Here is an 18,565-nt window from a genome sequence, read left to right on the forward strand (position 1 = left end):
AGTGATAGTCAAAACTCGCTGTGTCGGCACTCTGCCGACCATTTCGATAGTTAACACCGGTCTTGTTGTGTGTGTTTCAAGCTCAAGAGCATCTCCAAGCAAAAAATGGTCAACAGCAACATTCAGACGGTTTCGTACTGCTCAATTGCTACATTAAAACGTTATGTTTCTTTTTCAGAACTGGAAAAACACAAGCGTGACAGCATTCGAACCTGTAATCATCAGATCCGAAGTCCGACGCCTTATCCATTAGGCCACACGGTCACTGACGAGCAACATTTACATGTATACGACTCATCTCGAAACGCTCACACCCATGAGGATTTGCGTTTTCGTTCTACACAGCCGCTGCCCCTTGCTCTTTCCCACCCATTCGTTACATTCAACCTCTGACGTGACCGACCAAATATAGACTGAGAAACAAGACCACACACTTTGTGCATTCGGAATCGAAGGCAGGGCGACCCTCGCCGCATTTGCTACGATTGCCATTTGCTACTTCTGCAGAAGCGGCGGCGGCGGCGGCGGCGACGACGACGACGACGAATATCGCGAGAGGCTCTGAGATATGTGAGAAATACATCTATAAAATGTAATTCAGACTGCCTCGTCCCACCTTATGCTGTACCGCTTTGGCAAATGCTTTATCTGCGCCATTCGCCTTAATCGCATCTGAGAGTGATTCTTAAAAAAACGCCTGTCGCTAATTGTTCGTCATCACAGGTACTGTTTGCTATACGGCCACGACGCGCAACTGATTTCCAAAATTCATCTTTCTCCTGTGAGGATGGAACTTACGACCCCTGGTTTATTAGACCAGTGCTCTACCACTGAGCTAAAGAGGCGCGGCCTAGCGGTACTCTTGGGTACTTCGTCCTTACGGTCGTCTGCATCATCAGACTTTAGCTGACAACACTTCATATTACCGGCTAATATTTGCAGCTATGGCGACAAATTACTGCTTGGCTACACATCTGACACGTAACCGATGTGCTCTCCAAACAACAACACTTGCATTTCAGAACATGTCTTTCACACATGTCTACAAAATCACCTTCACCTTCAAATACAGCTTCCTTGCGACTGACAGAGACGTAGGCAAAGTTTAAAGTTGCTATTTCCATTAAATCTCGTTAATCAGAAAAACGGTAATTTACACTTCCAGCGGAACAAAATTCCGTTCCGCCCAGCGTCTGGCTCGAACCCACGACCCTGGGATTAAGAGTCTCACGCTCTACCGACTGAGCTAGCCGGCTACCTCGGTGAATACCTGCCGGGTAGCACGTCACACAGTACTCGTTTGGGTTGGGTGGTCCCATACAGAATCTCCCCATGATGCCTAATGTTTTCCTAACGTCACACTCGTCACGTACTTCACTTTTATGTCATAATCATTTCTGAGAGGTAAAGAAATTGCATGACAACATGCAGAGCTAGTGGCGTCAAAATTAACACACATACTTTATGTGACTCAAAAGCCGAACGAGTTACTTTCCGACGTTGTTTTAGATGTGCAAGTGATAGTCAAAACTCGCTGTGTCGGCACTCTGCCGACCATTTCGATAGTTAACACCGGTCTTGTTGTGTGTGTTTCAAGCTCAAGAGCATCTCCAAGCAAAAAATGGTCAACAGCAACATTCAGACGGTTTCGTACTGCTCAATTGCTACATTAAAACGTTATGTTTCTTTTTCAGAACTGGAAAAACACAAGCGTGACAGCATTCGAACCTGTAATCATCAGATCCGAAGTCCGACGCCTTATCCATTAGGCCACACGGTCACTGACGAGCAACATTTACATGTATACGACTCATCTCGAAACGCTCACACCCATGAGGATTTGCGTTTTCGTTCTACACAGCCGCTGCCCCTTGCTCTTTCCCACCCATTCGTTACATTCAACCTCTGACGTGACCGACCAAATATAGACTGAGAAACAAGACCACACACTTTGTGCATTCGGAATCGAAGGCAGGGCGACCCTCGCCGCATTTGCTACGATTGCCATTTGCTACTTCTGCAGAAGCGGCGGCGGCGGCGGCGGCGACGACGACGACGACGACGAATATCGCGAGAGGCTCTGAGATATGTGAGAAATACATCTATAAAATGTAATTCAGACTGCCTCGTCCCACCTTATGCTGTACCGCTTTGGCAAATGCTTTATCTGCGCCATTCGCCTTAATCGCATCTGAGAGTGATTCTTAAAAAAACGCCTGTCGCTAATTGTTCGTCATCACAGGTACTGTTTGCTATACGGCCACGACGCGCAACTGATTTCCAAAATTCATCTTTCTCCTGTGAGGATGGAACTTACGACCCCTGGTTTATTAGACCAGTGCTCTACCACTGAGCTAAAGAGGCGCGGCCTAGCGGTACTCTTGGGTACTTCGTCCTTACGGTCGTCTGCATCATCAGACTTTAGCTGACAACACTTCATATTACCGGCTAATATTTGCAGCTATGGCGACAAATTACTGCTTGGCTACACATCTGACACGTAACCGATGTGCTCTCCAAACAACAACACTTGCATTTCAGAACATGTCTTTCACACATGTCTACAAAATCACCTTCACCTTCAAATACAGCTTCCTTGCGACTGACAGAGACGTAGGCAAAGTTTAAAGTTGCTATTTCCATTAAATCTCGTTAATCAGAAAAACGGTAATTTACACTTCCAGCGGAACAAAATTCCGTTCCGCCCAGCGTCTGGCTCGAACCCACGACCCTGGGATTAAGAGTCTGACGCTCTACCGACTGAGCTAGCCGGCTACCTCGGTGAATACCTGCCGGGTAGCACGTCACACAGTACTCGTTTGGGTTGGGTGGTCCCATACAGAATCTCCCCATGATGCCTAATGTTTTCCTAACGTCACACTCGTCACGTACTTCACTTTTATGTCATAATCATTTCTGAGAGGTAAAGAAATTGCATGACAACATGCAGAGCTAGTGGCGTCAAAATTAACACACATACTTTATGTGACTCAAAAGCCGAACGAGTTACTTTCCGACGTTGTTTTAGATGTGCAAGTGATAGTCAAAACTCGCTGTGTCGGCACTCTGCCGACCATTTCGATAGTTAACACCGGTCTTGTTGTGTGTGTTTCAAGCTCAAGAGCATCTCCAAGCAAAAAATGGTCAACAGCAACATTCAGACGGTTTCGTACTGCTCAATTGCTACATTAAAACGTTATGTTTCTTTTTCAGAACTGGAAAAACACAAGCGTGACAGCATTCGAACCTGTAATCATCAGATCCGAAGTCCGACGCCTTATCCATTAGGCCACACGGTCACTGACGAGCAACATTTACATGTATACGACTCATCTCGAAACGCTCACACCCATGAGGATTTGCGTTTTCGTTCTACACAGCCGCTGCCCCTTGCTCTTTCCCACCCATTCGTTACATTCAACCTCTGACGTGACCGACCAAATATAGACTGAGAAACAAGACCACACACTTTGTGCATTCGGAATCGAAGGCAGGGCGACCCTCGCCGCATTTGCTACGATTGCCATTTGCTACTTCTGCAGAAGCGGCGGCGGCGGCGGCGGCGACGACGACGACGACGACGAATATCGCGAGAGGCTCTGAGATATGTGAGAAATACATCTATAAAATGTAATTCAGACTGCCTCGTCCCACCTTATGCTGTACCGCTTTGGCAAATGCTTTATCTGCGCCATTCGCCTTAATCGCATCTGAGAGTGATTCTTAAAAAAACGCCTGTCGCTAATTGTTCGTCATCACAGGTACTGTTTGCTATACGGCCACGACGCGCAACTGATTTCCAAAATTCATCTTTCTCCTGTGAGGATGGAACTTACGACCCCTGGTTTATTAGACCAGTGCTCTACCACTGAGCTAAAGAGGCGCGGCGTTGTGGTACTCTTGGGTACTTCGTCCTTACGGTCGTCTGCATCATCAGACTTTAGCTGACAACACTTCATATTACCGGCTAATATTTGCAGCTATGGCGACAAATTACTGCTTGGCTACACATCTGACACGTAACCGATGTGCTCTCCAAACAACAACACTTGCATTTCAGAACATGTCTTTCACACATGTCTACAAAATCACCTTCACCTTCAAATACAGCTTCCTTGCGACTGACAGAGACGTAGGCAAAGTTTAAAGTTGCTATTTCCATTAAATCTCGTTAATCAGAAAAACGGTAATTTACACTTGCAGCGGAACAAAATTCCGTTCCGCCCAGCGTCTGGCTCGAACCGACGACCCTGGGATCAAGAGTCTCACGCTCTACCGACTGAGCTAGCCGGCTACCTCGGTGAAAACCTGCCGGGTAGCACGTCACACAGTACTCGTTTGGGTTGGGTGGTCCCATACAGAATCTCCCCATGATGCCTAATGTTTTCCTAACGTCACACTCGTCACGTACTTCACTTTTATGTCATAATCATTTCTGAGAGGTAAAGAAATTGCATGACAACATGCAGAGCTAGTGGCGTCAAAATTAACACACATACTTTATGTGACTCAAAAGCCGAACGAGTTACTTTCCGACGTTGTTTTAGATGTGCAAGTGATAGTCAAAACTCGCTGTGTCGGCACTCTGCCGACCATTTCGATAGTTAACACCGGTCTTGTTGTGTGTGTTTCAAGCTCAAGAGCATCTCCAAGCAAAAAATGGTCAACAGCAACATTCAGACGGTTTCGTACTGCTCAATTGCTACATTAAAACGTTATGTTTCTTTTTCAGAACTGGAAAAACACAAGCGTGACAGCATTCGAACCTGTAATCATCAGATCCGAAGTCCGACGCCTTATCCATTAGGCCACACGGTCACTGACGAGCAACATTTACATGTATACGACTCATCTCGAAACGCTCACACCCATGAGGATTTGCGTTTTCGTTCTACACAGCCGCTGCCCCTTGCTCTTTCCCACCCATTCGTTACATTCAACCTCTGACGTGACCGACCAAATATAGACTGAGAAACAAGACCACACACTTTGTGCATTCGGAATCGAAGGCAGGGCGACCCTCGCCGCATTTGCTACGATTGCCATTTGCTACTTCTGCAGAAGCGGCGGCGGCGGCGGCGGCGACGACGACGACGACGACGAATATCGCGAGAGGCTCTGAGATATGTGAGAAATACATCTATAAAATGTAATTCAGACTGCCTCGTCCCACCTTATGCTGTACCGCTTTGGCAAATGCTTTATCTGCGCCATTCGCCTTAATCGCATCTGAGAGTGATTCTTAAAAAAACGCCTGTCGCTAATTGTTCGTCATCACAGGTACTGTTTGCTATACGGCCACGACGCGCAACTGATTTCCAAAATTCATCTTTCTCCTGTGAGGATGGAACTTACGACCCCTGGTTTATTAGACCAGTGCTCTACCACTGAGCTAAAGAGGCGCGGCCTAGCGGTACTCTTGGGTACTTCGTCCTTACGGTCGTCTGCATCATCAGACTTTAGCTGACAACACTTCATATTACCGGCTAATATTTGCAGCTATGGCGACAAATTACTGCTTGGCTACACATCTGACACGTAACCGATGTGCTCTCCAAACAACAACACTTGCATTTCAGAACATGTCTTTCACACATGTCTACAAAATCACCTTCACCTTCAAATACAGCTTCCTTGCGACTGACAGAGACGTAGGCAAAGTTTAAAGTTGCTATTTCCATTAAATCTCGTTAATCAGAAAAACGGTAATTTACACTTGCAGCGGAACAAAATTCCGTTCCGCCCAGCGTCTGGCTCGAACCGACGACCCTGGGATCAAGAGTCTCACGCTCTACCGACTGAGCTAGCCGGCTACCTCGGTGAAAACCTGCCGGGTAGCACGTCACACAGTACTCGTTTGGGTTGGGTGGTCCCATACAGAATCTCCCCATGATGCCTAATGTTTTCCTAACGTCACACTCGTCACGTACTTCACTTTTATGTCATAATCATTTCTGAGAGGTAAAGAAATTGCATGACAACATGCAGAGCTAGTGGCGTCAAAATTAACACACATACTTTATGTGACTCAAAAGCCGAACGAGTTACTTTCCGACGTTGTTTTAGATGTGCAAGTGATAGTCAAAACTCGCTGTGTCGGCACTCTGCCGACCATTTCGATAGTTAACACCGGTCTTGTTGTGTGTGTTTCAAGCTCAAGAGCATCTCCAAGCAAAAAATGGTCAACAGCAACATTCAGACGGTTTCGTACTGCTCAATTGCTACATTAAAACGTTATGTTTCTTTTTCAGAACTGGAAAAACACAAGCGTGACAGCATTCGAACCTGTAATCATCAGATCCGAAGTCCGACGCCTTATCCATTAGGCCACACGGTCACTGACGAGCAACATTTACATGTATACGACTCATCTCGAAACGCTCACACCCATGAGGATTTGCGTTTTCGTTCTACACAGCCGCTGCCCCTTGCTCTTTCCCACCCATTCGTTACATTCAACCTCTGACGTGACCGACCAAATATAGACTGAGAAACAAGACCACACACTTTGTGCATTCGGAATCGAAGGCAGGGCGACCCTCGCCGCATTTGCTACGATTGCCATTTGCTACTTCTGCAGAAGCGGCGGCGGCGGCGGCGGCGACGACGACGACGACGAATATCGCGAGAGGCTCTGAGATATGTGAGAAATACATCTATAAAATGTAATTCAGACTGCCTCGTCCCACCTTATGCTGTACCGCTTTGGCAAATGCTTTATCTGCGCCATTCGCCTTAATCGCATCTGAGAGTGATTCTTAAAAAAACGCCTGTCGCTAATTGTTCGTCATCACAGGTACTGTTTGCTATACGGCCACGACGCGCAACTGATTTCCAAAATTCATCTTTCTCCTGTGAGGATGGAACTTACGACCCCTGGTTTATTAGACCAGTGCTCTACCACTGAGCTAAAGAGGCGCGGCCTAGCGGTACTCTTGGGTACTTCGTCCTTACGGTCGTCTGCATCATCAGACTTTAGCTGACAACACTTCATATTACCGGCTAATATTTGCAGCTATGGCGACAAATTACTGCTTGGCTACACATCTGACACGTAACCGATGTGCTCTCCAAACAACAACACTTGCATTTCAGAACATGTCTTTCACACATGTCTACAAAATCACCTTCACCTTCAAATACAGCTTCCTTGCGACTGACAGAGACGTAGGCAAAGTTTAAAGTTGCTATTTCCATTAAATCTCGTTAATCAGAAAAACGGTAATTTACACTTCCAGCGGAACAAAATTCCGTTCCGCCCAGCGTCTGGCTCGAACCCACGACCCTGGGATTAAGAGTCTGACGCTCTACCGACTGAGCTAGCCGGCTACCTCGGTGAATACCTGCCGGGTAGCACGTCACACAGTACTCGTTTGGGTTGGGTGGTCCCATACAGAATCTCCCCATGATGCCTAATGTTTTCCTAACGTCACACTCGTCACGTACTTCACTTTTATGTCATAATCATTTCTGAGAGGTAAAGAAATTGCATGACAACATGCAGAGCTAGTGGCGTCAAAATTAACACACATACTTTATGTGACTCAAAAGCCGAACGAGTTACTTTCCGACGTTGTTTTAGATGTGCAAGTGATAGTCAAAACTCGCTGTGTCGGCACTCTGCCGACCATTTCGATAGTTAACACCGGTCTTGTTGTGTGTGTTTCAAGCTCAAGAGCATCTCCAAGCAAAAAATGGTCAACAGCAACATTCAGACGGTTTCGTACTGCTCAATTGCTACATTAAAACGTTATGTTTCTTTTTCAGAACTGGAAAAACACAAGCGTGACAGCATTCGAACCTGTAATCATCAGATCCGAAGTCCGACGCCTTATCCATTAGGCCACACGGTCACTGACGACTAACATTTACATGTATACGACTCATCTCGAAACGCTCACACCCATGAGGATTTGCGTTTTCGTTCTACACAGCCGCTGCCCCTTGCTCTTTCCCACCCATTCGTTACATTCAACCTCTGACGTGACCGACCAAATATAGACTGAGAAACAAGACCACACACTTTGTGCATTCGGAATCGAAGGCAGGGCGACCCTCGCCGCATTTGCTACGATTGCCATTTGCTACTTCTGCAGAAGCGGCGGCGGCGGCGACGACGACGACGACGACGACGAATATCGCGAGAGGCTCTGAGATATGTGAGAAATACATCTATAAAATGTAATTCAGACTGCCTCGTCCCACCTTATGCTGTACCGCTTTGGCAAATGCTTTATCTGCGCCATTCGCCTTAATCGCATCTGAGAGTGATTCTTAAAAAAACGCCTGTCGCTAATTGTTCGTCATCACAGGTACTGTTTGCTATACGGCCACGACGCGCAACTGATTTCCAAAATTCATCTTTCTCCTGTGAGGATGGAACTTACGACCCCTGGTTTATTAGACCAGTGCTCTACCACTGAGCTAAAGAGGCGCGGCCTAGCGGTACTCTTGGGTACTTCGTCCTTACGGTCGTCTGCATCATCAGACTTTAGCTGACAACACTTCATATTACCGGCTAATATTTGCAGCTATGGCGACAAATTACTGCTTGGCTACACATCTGACACGTAACCGATGTGCTCTCCAAACAACAACACTTGCATTTCAGAACATGTCTTTCACACATGTCTACAAAATCACCTTCACCTTCAAATACAGCTTCCTTGCGACTGACAGAGACGTAGGCAAAGTTTAAAGTTGCTATTTCCATTAAATCTCGTTAATCAGAAAAACGGTAATTTACACTTGCAGCGGAACAAAATTCCGTTCCGCCCAGCGTCTGGCTCGAACCCACGACCCTGGGATTAAGAGTCTCACGCTCTACCGACTGAGCTAGCCGGCTACCTCGGTGAATACCTGCCGGGTAGCACGTCACACAGTACTCGTTTGGGTTGGGTGGTCCCATACAGAATCTCCCCATGATGCCTAATGTTTTCCTAACGTCACACTCGTCACGTACTTCACTTTTATGTCATAATCATTTCTGAGAGGTAAAGAAATTGCATGACAACATGCAGAGCTAGTGGCGTCAAAATTAACACACATACTTTATGTAACTCAAAAGCCGAACGAGTTACTTTCCGACGTTGTTTTAGATGTGCAAGTGATAGTCAAAACTCGCTGTGTCGGCACTCTGCCGACCATTTCGATAGTTAACACCGGTCTTGTTGTGTGTGTTTCAAGCTCAAGAGCATCTCCAAGCAAAAAATGGTCAACAGCAACATTCAGACGGTTTCGTACTGCTCAATTGCTACATTAAAACGTTATGTTTCTTTTTCAGAACTGGAAAAACACAAGCGTGACAGCATTCGAACCTGTAATCATCAGATCCGAAGTCCGACGCCTTATCCATTAGGCCACACGGTCACTGACGACTAACATTTACATGTATACGACTCATCTCGAAACGCTCACACCCATGAGGATTTGCGTTTTCGTTCTACACAGCCGCTGCCCCTTGCTCTTTCCCACCCATTCGTTACATTCAACCTCTGACGTGACCGACCAAATATAGACTGAGAAACAAGACCACACACTTTGTGCATTCGGAATCGAAGGCAGGGCGACCCTCGCCGCATTTGCTACGATTGCCATTTGCTACTTCTGCAGAAGCGGCGGCGGCGGCGGCGGCGACGACGACGACGACGAATATCGCGAGAGGCTCTGAGATATGTGAGAAATACATCTATAAAATGTAATTCAGACTGCCTCGTCCCACCTTATGCTGTACCGCTTTGGCAAATGCTTTATCTGCGCCATTCGCCTTAATCGCATCTGAGAGTGATTCTTAAAAAAACGCCTGTCGCTAATTGTTCGTCATCACAGGTACTGTTTGCTATACGGCCACGACGCGCAACTGATTTCCAAAATTCATCTTTCTCCTGTGAGGATGGAACTTACGACCCCTGGTTTATTAGACCAGTGCTCTACCACTGAGCTAAACAGGCGCGGCCTAGCGGTACTCTTGGGTACTTCGTCCTTACGGTCGTCTGCATCATCAGACTTTAGCTGACAACACTTCATATTACCGGCTAATATTTGCAGCTATGGCGACAAATTACTGCTTGGCTACACATCTGACACGTAACCGATGTGCTCTCCAAACAACAACACTTGCATTTCAGAACATGTCTTTCACACATGTCTACAAAATCACCTTCACCTTCAAATACAGCTTCCTTGCGACTGACAGAGACGTAGGCAAAGTTTAAAGTTGCTATTTCCATTAAATCTCGTTAATCAGAAAAACGGTAATTTACACTTGCAGCGGAACAAAATTCCGTTCCGCCCAGCGTCTGGCTCGAACCGACGACCCTGGGATTAAGAGTCTCACGCTCTACCGACTGAGCTAGCCGGCTACCTCGGTGAAAACCTGCCGGGTAGCACGTCACACAGTACTCGTTTGGGTTGGGTGGTCCCATACAGAATCTCCCCATGATGCCTAATGTTTTCCTAACGTCACACTCGTCACGTACTTCACTTTTATGTCATAATCATTTCTGAGAGGTAAAGAAATTGCATGACAACATGCAGAGCTAGTGGCGTCAAAATTAACACACATACTTTATGTAACTCAAAAGCCGAACGAGTTACTTTCCGACGTTGTTTTAGATGTGCAAGTGATAGTCAAAACTCGCTGTGTCGGCACTCTGCCGACCATTTCGATAGTTAACACCGGTCTTGTTGTGTGTGTTTCAAGCTCAAGAGCATCTCCAAGCAAAAAATGGTCAACAGCAACATTCAGACGGTTTCGTACTGCTCAATTGCTACATTAAAACGTTATGTTTCTTTTTCAGAACTGGAAAAACACAAGCGTGACAGCATTCGAACCTGTAATCATCAGATCCGAAGTCCGACGCCTTATCCATTAGGCCACACGGTCACTGACGAGCAACATTTACATGTATACGACTCATCTCGAAACGCTCACACCCATGAGGATTTGCGTTTTCGTTCTACACAGCCGCTGCCCCTTGCTCTTTCCCACCCATTCGTTACATTCAACCTCTGACGTGACCGACCAAATATAGACTGAGAAACAAGACCACACACTTTGTGCATTCGGAATCGAAGGCAGGGCGACCCTCGCCGCATTTGCTACGATTGCCATTTGCTACTTCTGCAGAAGCGGCGGCGGCGGCGGCGGCGACGACGACGACGACGAATATCGCGAGAGGCTCTGAGATATGTGAGAAATACATCTATAAAATGTAATTCAGACTGCCTCGTCCCACCTTATGCTGTACCGCTTTGGCAAATGCTTTATCTGCGCCATTCGCCTTAATCGCATCTGAGAGTGATTCTTAAAAAAACGCCTGTCGCTAATTGTTCGTCATCACAGGTACTGTTTGCTATACGGCCACGACGCGCAACTGATTTCCAAAATTCATCTTTCTCCTGTGAGGATGGAACTTACGACCCCTGGTTTATTAGACCAGTGCTCTACCACTGAGCTAAAGAGGCGCGGCCTAGCGGTACTCTTGGGTACTTCGTCCTTACGGTCGTCTGCATCATCAGACTTTAGCTGACAACACTTCATATTACCGGCTAATATTTGCAGCTATGGCGACAAATTACTGCTTGGCTACACATCTGACACGTAACCGATGTGCTCTCCAAACAACAACACTTGCATTTCAGAACATGTCTTTCACACATGTCTACAAAATCACCTTCACCTTCAAATACAGCTTCCTTGCGACTGACAGAGACGTAGGCAAAGTTTAAAGTTGCTATTTCCATTAAATCTCGTTAATCAGAAAAACGGTAATTTACACTTCCAGCGGAACAAAATTCCGTTCCGCCCAGCGTCTGGCTCGAACCCACGACCCTGGGATTAAGAGTCTGACGCTCTACCGACTGAGCTAGCCGGCTACCTCGGTGAATACCTGCCGGGTAGCACGTCACACAGTACTCGTTTGGGTTGGGTGGTCCCATACAGAATCTCCCCATGATGCCTAATGTTTTCCTAACGTCACACTCGTCACGTACTTCACTTTTATGTCATAATCATTTCTGAGAGGTAAAGAAATTGCATGACAACATGCAGAGCTAGTGGCGTCAAAATTAACACACATACTTTATGTGACTCAAAAGCCGAACGAGTTACTTTCCGACGTTGTTTTAGATGTGCAAGTGATAGTCAAAACTCGCTGTGTCGGCACTCTGCCGACCATTTCGATAGTTAACACCGGTCTTGTTGTGTGTGTTTCAAGCTCAAGAGCATCTCCAAGCAAAAAATGGTCAACAGCAACATTCAGACGGTTTCGTACTGCTCAATTGCTACATTAAAACGTTATGTTTCTTTTTCAGAACTGGAAAAACACAAGCGTGACAGCATTCGAACCTGTAATCATCAGATCCGAAGTCCGACGCCTTATCCATTAGGCCACACGGTCACTGACGACTAACATTTACATGTATACGACTCATCTCGAAACGCTCACACCCATGAGGATTTGCGTTTTCGTTCTACACAGCCGCTGCCCCTTGCTCTTTCCCACCCATTCGTTACATTCAACCTCTGACGTGACCGACCAAATATAGACTGAGAAACAAGACCACACACTTTGTGCATTCGGAATCGAAGGCAGGGCGACCCTCGCCGCATTTGCTACGATTGCCATTTGCTACTTCTGCAGAAGCGGCGGCGGCGGCGGCGGCGACGACGACGACGACGACGAATATCGCGAGAGGCTCTGAGATATGTGAGAAATACATCTATAAAATGTAATTCAGACTGCCTCGTCCCACCTTATGCTGTACCGCTTTGGCAAATGCTTTATCTGCGCCATTCGCCTTAATCGCATCTGAGAGTGATTCTTAAAAAAACGCCTGTCGCTAATTGTTCGTCATCACAGGTACTGTTTGCTATACGGCCACGACGCGCAACTGATTTCCAAAATTCATCTTTCTCCTGTGAGGATGGAACTTACGACCCCTGGTTTATTAGACCAGTGCTCTACCACTGAGCTAAAGAGGCGCGGCCTAGCGGTACTCTTGGGTACTTCGTCCTTACGGTCGTCTGCATCATCAGACTTTAGCTGACAACACTTCATATTACCGGCTAATATTTGCAGCTATGGCGACAAATTACTGCTTGGCTACACATCTGACACGTAACCGATGTGCTCTCCAAACAACAACACTTGCATTTCAGAACATGTCTTTCACACATGTCTACAAAATCACCTTCACCTTCAAATACAGCTTCCTTGCGACTGACAGAGACGTAGGCAAAGTTTAAAGTTGCTATTTCCATTAAATCTCGTTAATCAGAAAAACGGTAATTTACACTTCCAGCGGAACAAAATTCCGTTCCGCCCAGCGTCTGGCTCGAACCCACGACCCTGGGATTAAGAGTCTGACGCTCTACCGACTGAGCTAGCCGGCTACCTCGGTGAATACCTGCCGGGTAGCACGTCACACAGTACTCGTTTGGGTTGGGTGGTCCCATACAGAATCTCCCCATGATGCCTAATGTTTTCCTAACGTCACACTCGTCACGTACTTCACTTTTATGTCATAATCATTTCTGAGAGGTAAAGAAATTGCATGACAACATGCAGAGCTAGTGGCGTCAAAATTAACACACATACTTTATGTGACTCAAAAGCCGAACGAGTTACTTTCCGACGTTGTTTTAGATGTGCAAGTGATAGTCAAAACTCGCTGTGTCGGCACTCTGCCGACCATTTCGATAGTTAACACCGGTCTTGTTGTGTGTGTTTCAAGCTCAAGAGCATCTCCAAGCAAAAAATGGTCAACAGCAACATTCAGACGGTTTCGTACTGCTCAATTGCTACATTAAAACGTTATGTTTCTTTTTCAGAACTGGAAAAACACAAGCGTGACAGCATTCGAACCTGTAATCATCAGATCCGAAGTCCGACGCCTTATCCATTAGGCCACACGGTCACTGACGACTAACATTTACATGTATACGACTCATCTCGAAACGCTCACACCCATGAGGATTTGCGTTTTCGTTCTACACAGCCGCTGCCCCTTGCTCTTTCCCACCCATTCGTTACATTCAACCTCTGACGTGACCGACCAAATATAGACTGAGAAACAAGACCACACACTTTGTGCATTCGGAATCGAAGGCAGGGCGACCCTCGCCGCATTTGCTACGATTGCCATTTGCTACTTCTGCAGAAGCGGCGGCGGCGGCGGCGGCGACGACGACGACGACGACGAATATCGCGAGAGGCTCTGAGATATGTGAGAAATACATCTATAAAATGTAATTCAGACTGCCTCGTCCCACCTTATGCTGTACCGCTTTGGCAAATGCTTTATCTGCGCCATTCGCCTTAATCGCATCTGAGAGTGATTCTTAAAAAAACGCCTGTCGCTAATTGTTCGTCATCACAGGTACTGTTTGCTATACGGCCACGACGCGCAACTGATTTCCAAAATTCATCTTTCTCCTGTGAGGATGGAACTTACGACCCCTGGTTTATTAGACCAGTGCTCTACCACTGAGCTAAAGAGGCGCGGCCTAGCGGTACTCTTGGGTACTTCGTCCTTACGGTCGTCTGCATCATCAGACTTTAGCTGACAACACTTCATATTACCGGCTAATATTTGCAGCTATGGCGACAAATTACTGCTTGGCTACACATCTGACACGTAACCGATGTGCTCTCCAAACAACAACACTTGCATTTCAGAACATGTCTTTCACACATGTCTACAAAATCACCTTCACCTTCAAATACAGCTTCCTTGCGACTGACAGAGACGTAGGCAAAGTTTAAAGTTGCTATTTCCATTAAATCTCGTTAATCAGAAAAACGGTAATTTACACTTGCAGCGGAACAAAATTCCGTTCCGCCCAGCGTCTGGCTCGAACCCACGACCCTGGGATTAAGAGTCTGACGCTCTACCGACTGAGCTAGCCGGCTACCTCGGTGAATACCTGCCGGGTAGCACGTCACACAGTACTCGTTTGGGTTGGGTGGTCCCATACAGAATCTCCCCATGATGCCTAATGTTTTCCTAACGTCACACTCGTCACGTACTTCACTTTTATGTCATAATCATTTCTGAGAGGTAAAGAAATTGCATGACAACATGCAGAGCTAGTGGCGTCAAAATTAACACACATACTTTATGTGACTCAAAAGCCGAACGAGTTACTTTCCGACGTTGTTTTAGATGTGCAAGTGATAGTCAAAACTCGCTGTGTCGGCACTCTGCCGACCATTTCGATAGTTAACACCGGTCTTGTTGTGTGTGTTTCAAGCTCAAGAGCATCTCCAAGCAAAAAATGGTCAACAGCAACATTCAGACGGTTTCGTACTGCTCAATTGCTACATTAAAACGTTATGTTTCTTTTTCAGAACTGGAAAAACACAAGCGTGACAGCATTCGAACCTGTAATCATCAGATCCGAAGTCCGACGCCTTATCCATTAGGCCACACGGTCACTGACGACTAACATTTACATGTATACGACTCATCTCGAAACGCTCACACCCATGAGGATTTGCGTTTTCGTTCTACACAGCCGCTGCCCCTTGCTCTTTCCCACCCATTCGTTACATTCAACCTCTGACGTGACCGACCAAATATAGACTGAGAAACAAGACCACACACTTTGTGCATTCGGAATCGAAGGCAGGGCGACCCTCGCCGCATTTGCTACGATTGCCATTTGCTACTTCTGCAGAAGCGGCGGCGGCGGCGACGACGGCGACGACGACGACGACGAATATCGCGAGAGGCTCTGAGATATGTGAGAAATACATCTATAAAATGTAATTCAGACTGCCTCGTCCCACCTTATGCTGTACCGCTTTGGCAAATGCTTTATCTGCGCCATTCGCCTTAATCGCATCTGAGAGTGATTCTTAAAAAAACGCCTGTCGCTAATTGTTCGTCATCACAGGTACTGTTTGCTATACGGCCACGACGCGCAACTGATTTCCAAAATTCATCTTTCTCCTGTGAGGATGGAACTTACGACCCCTGGTTTATTAGACCAGCGCTCTACCACTGAGCTAAAGAGGCGCGGCCTAGCGGTACTCTTGGGTACTTCGTCCTTACGGTCGTCTGCATCATCAGACTTTAGCTGACAACACTTCATATTACCGGCTAATATTTGCAGCTATGGCGACAAATTACTGCTTGGCTACACATCTGACACGTAACCGATGTGCTCTCCAAACAACAACACTTGCATTTCAGAACATGTCTTTCACACATGTCTACAAAATCACCTTCACCTTCAAATACAGCTTCCTTGCGACTGACAGAGACGTAGGCAAAGTTTAAAGTTGCTATTTCCATTAAATCTCGTTAATCAGAAAAACGGTAATTTACACTTGCAGCGGAACAAAATTCCGTTCCGCCCAGCGTCTGGCTCGAACCGACGACCCTGGGATTAAGAGTCTCACGCTCTACCGACTGAGCTAGCCGGCTACCTCGGTGAAAACCTGCCGGGTAGCACGTCACACAGTACTCGTTTGGGTTGGGTGGTCCCATACAGAATCTCCCCATGATGCCTAATGTTTTCCTAACGTCACACTCGTCACGTACTTCACTTTTATGTCATAATCATTTCTGAGAGGTAAAGAAATTGCATGACAACATGCAGAGCTAGTGGCGTCAAAATTAACACACATACTTTATGTAACTCAAAAGCCGAACGAGTTACTTTCCGACGTTGTTTTAGATGTGCAAGTGATAGTCAAAACTCGCTGTGTCGGCACTCTGCCGACCATTTCGATAGTTAACACCGGTCTTGTTGTGTGTGTTTCAAGCTCAAGAGCATCTCCAAGCAAAAAATGGTCAACAGCAACATTCAGACGGTTTCGTACTGCTCAATTGCTACATTAAAACGTTATGTTTCTTTTTCAGAACTGGAAAAACACAAGCGTGACAGCATTCGAACCTGTAATCATCAGATCCGAAGTCCGACGCCTTATCCATTAGGCCACACGGTCACTGACGAGCAACATTTACATGTATACGACTCATCTCGAAACGCTCACACCCATGAGGATTTGCGTTTTCGTTCTACACAGCCGCTGCCCCTTGCTCTTTCCCACCCATTCGTTACATTCAACCTCTGACGTGACCGACCAAATATAGACTGAGAAACAAGACCACACACTTTGTGCATTCGGAATCGAAGGCAGGGCGACCCTCGCCGCATTTGCTACGATTGCCATTTGCTACTTCTGCAGAAGCGGCGGCGGCGGCGGCGGCGACGACGACGACGACGAATATCGCGAGAGGCTCTGAGATATGTGAGAAATACATCTATAAAATGTAATTCAGACTGCCTCGTCCCACCTTATGCTGTACCGCTTTGGCAAATGCTTTATCTGCGCCATTCGCCTTAATCGCATCTGAGAGTGATTCTTAAAAAAACGCCTGTCGCTAATTGTTCGTCATCACAGGTACTGTTTGCTATACGGCCACGACGCGCAACTGATTTCCAAAATTCATCTTTCTCCTGTGAGGATGGAACTTACGACCCCTGGTTTATTAGACCAGTGCTCTACCACTGAGCTAAAGAGGCGCGGCCTAGCGGTACTCTTGGGTACTTCGTCCTTACGGTCGTCTGCATCATCAGACTTTAGCTGACAACACTTCATATTACCGGCTAATATTTGCAGCTATGGCGACAAATTACTGCTTGGCTACACATCTGACACGTAACCGATGTGCTCTCCAAACAACAACACTTGCATTTCAGAACATGTCTTTCACACATGTCTACAAAATCACCTTCACCTTCAAATACAGCTTCCTTGCGACTGACAGAGACGTAGGCAAAGTTTAAAGTTGCTATTTCCATTAAATCTCGTTAATCAGAAAAACGGTAATTTACACTTCCAGCGGAACAAAATTCCGTTCCGCCCAGCGTCTGGCTCGAACCCACGACCCTGGGATTAAGAGTCTGACGCTCTACCGACTGAGCTAGCCGGCTACCTCGGTGAATACCTGCCGGGTAGCACGTCACACAGTACTCGTTTGGGTTGGGTGGTCCCATACAGAATCTCCCCATGATGCCTAATGTTTTCCTAACGTCACACTCGTCACGTACTTCACTTTTATGTCATAATCATTTCTGAGAGGTAAAGAAATTGCATGACAACATGCAGAGCTAGTGGCGTCAAAATTAACACACATACTTTATGTGACTCAAAAGCCGAACGAGTTACTTTCCGACGTTGTTTTAGATGTGCAAGTGATAGTCAAAACTCGCTGTGTCGGCACTCTGCCGACCATTTCGATAGTTAACACCGGTCTTGTTGTGTGTGTTTCAAGCTCAAGAGCATCTCCAAGCAAAAAATGGTCAACAGCAACATTCAGACGGTTTCGTACTGCTCAATTGCTACATTAAAACGTTATGTTTCTTTTTCAGAACTGGAAAAACACAAGCGTGACAGCATTCGAACCTGTAATCATCAGATCCGAAGTCCGACGCCTTATCCATTAGGCCACACGGTCACTGACGACTAACATTTACATGTATACGACTCATCTCGAAACGCTCACACCCATGAGGATTTGCGTTTTCGTTCTACACAGCCGCTGCCCC

General features: G+C 46.5%; 5 non-coding genes across 5 annotated transcripts; all 5 read right to left on the bottom strand.

The window, feature by feature from the left end:
- Nucleotides 1-4,221: 4,221 nt before the first annotated feature.
- Nucleotides 4,222-4,294, bottom strand: Trnak-cuu (transfer RNA lysine (anticodon CUU)). Its single transcript has one exon. It is a non-coding gene; the product is annotated as a tRNA-Lys (tRNA).
- A 1,446-nt stretch (nucleotides 4,295-5,740) lies between these two features.
- On the bottom strand, nucleotides 5,741-5,813 carry Trnak-cuu (transfer RNA lysine (anticodon CUU)). The gene has a single exon. It is a non-coding gene; the product is annotated as a tRNA-Lys (tRNA).
- A 4,475-nt stretch (nucleotides 5,814-10,288) lies between these two features.
- On the bottom strand, nucleotides 10,289-10,361 carry Trnak-cuu (transfer RNA lysine (anticodon CUU)). The gene has a single exon. It is a non-coding gene; the product is annotated as a tRNA-Lys (tRNA).
- Nucleotides 10,362-15,951: 5,590 nt separating this feature from the next.
- Nucleotides 15,952-16,023, bottom strand: Trnai-aau (transfer RNA isoleucine (anticodon AAU)). Its single transcript has one exon. It is a non-coding gene; the product is annotated as a tRNA-Ile (tRNA).
- Nucleotides 16,024-16,361: 338 nt separating this feature from the next.
- Nucleotides 16,362-16,434, bottom strand: Trnak-cuu (transfer RNA lysine (anticodon CUU)). Its single transcript has one exon. It is a non-coding gene; the product is annotated as a tRNA-Lys (tRNA).
- Nucleotides 16,435-18,565: the final 2,131 nt, after the last annotated feature.

This window comes from Schistocerca gregaria, unplaced genomic scaffold (genome assembly GCF_023897955.1).
Source record: "Schistocerca gregaria isolate iqSchGreg1 unplaced genomic scaffold, iqSchGreg1.2 ptg000470l, whole genome shotgun sequence".
In the NCBI taxonomy this organism is placed as follows: Eukaryota; Metazoa; Arthropoda; class Insecta; order Orthoptera; family Acrididae; genus Schistocerca; species Schistocerca gregaria.